General features: G+C 33.8%; 1 pseudogene; it reads right to left on the bottom strand.

The window, feature by feature from the left end:
* Positions 1–577: 577 nt before the first annotated feature.
* LOC139983900 (U2 spliceosomal RNA) lies at positions 578–755 on the bottom strand (annotated as a pseudogene).
* Between the last annotated feature and the right edge of the window lie 606 nt (positions 756–1,361).

Raw genomic sequence — 1,361 nt, 5'->3', positions numbered from 1 at the left:
AAATGTTATTTCTAGTCGTGAAATGAAAATTATCTAATTCTGCGTGTTCTGCAGAAAAGACATGTACTATATTTAACATGATTTTTAACGACTTACTACTTTGTCAAGTTTGGTTTTCATCTTATGGCATTTATCGTTTTAACTATCTCTGTAAATGAAATCACAAACATCTCAACTTGTTGCCACTGTGAATTATTAAAATAATTCAAATCGTAGTCAATCACACAGTTTTCGTGTATTTACTCATATGGTAATTACTACGTTAATTAAGATTTACAATTGAATTAATTATTGCATTTAAGCTGGGATATCGCATACTGATTGTCAGTCACCTGATTTTAATAATCGATGGTACTTTTTTGATCTATTGAGTGGTTATCGTTGTAGTAGTGTACATACAATATTCGTTACGATTTGTTTGAATATATAAAAAATAAAAAAAATCAAGTTAAAGTACACAGATTGTGACACGTACAGATTGGTCAATATACCCAATTTGTTGGTCATTTTACATATAAGTTTTCTAAAAAAAGATGGGGGAATTCTATCAACCTAACCTACATTGGCAATTTGAGCTAAAAGTACTTTTTAAGAAAAAGTCGCCCAGGAAAGAACCTGGACACGAAAACCAAACTACTGAACGACTAATCCGCTTCTAACCCCAGTCCCCTTGCATCGGGACTGTGACTGTGTGATCATCCTCCCTGAAAGAACAGATACTACACATGATCTTAGCCAAAAAGCCGAGAAGCGATAAAAGTGAGCTAAAAGTGTAAACTGCGATACTTTATTGCTGTTCTTCTATTTCCCTTGTAATATTTTTTTTTAAACTTAGTTCCGGTACCTGTTTTTCTGTCCTTTGTCTTGTTCTGAAGAAGGAGAAACAGGTTTTGTAATGTTTGGGGCCCTAGAAGAAACAAAATACGAAAGAAAGATGAAGAAATTTTGGCTTCAAAAGTGGTTGATCCACATAGTTTCAGATATCAATGAAATCTGTTTGCCAGTAAAATGCATAAAACAAACAGATAAACAAACACTCAATGTCCAAGTACATTGCCCTCTTCTTCCACGAAAAGTTGCAGACAGGTGATAACTTATAGGCACGATACCTTCTATTAGAAAAATCAGCTACATATTCCTCAAACAATAACGTATGCAAACTAAGCTTCAGTCTATCCGAATACATTGGCTAAAAAACTGGACCAGGCTTTTCTCAATGTTAATTCTTGAAAAATTGAGGTTTTATTCCTGATATGGAACATAGAATAAGCTGGGTATACTGTATTGTCAAATCCGATGAATTGTAGATGGCCAGTTGCTTTTTAGAGTGCACCGACTAAGATTTATTTCAACACACTAGT

This window comes from Apostichopus japonicus, chromosome 16, assembly GCF_037975245.1.
Source record: "Apostichopus japonicus isolate 1M-3 chromosome 16, ASM3797524v1, whole genome shotgun sequence".
Taxonomy (NCBI): domain Eukaryota; kingdom Metazoa; phylum Echinodermata; class Holothuroidea; order Aspidochirotida; family Stichopodidae; genus Apostichopus; species Apostichopus japonicus.
The sequence above is the reverse complement of the archived record's forward strand: the minus strand, read 5'-3'. Positions and strand labels throughout refer to the sequence as shown.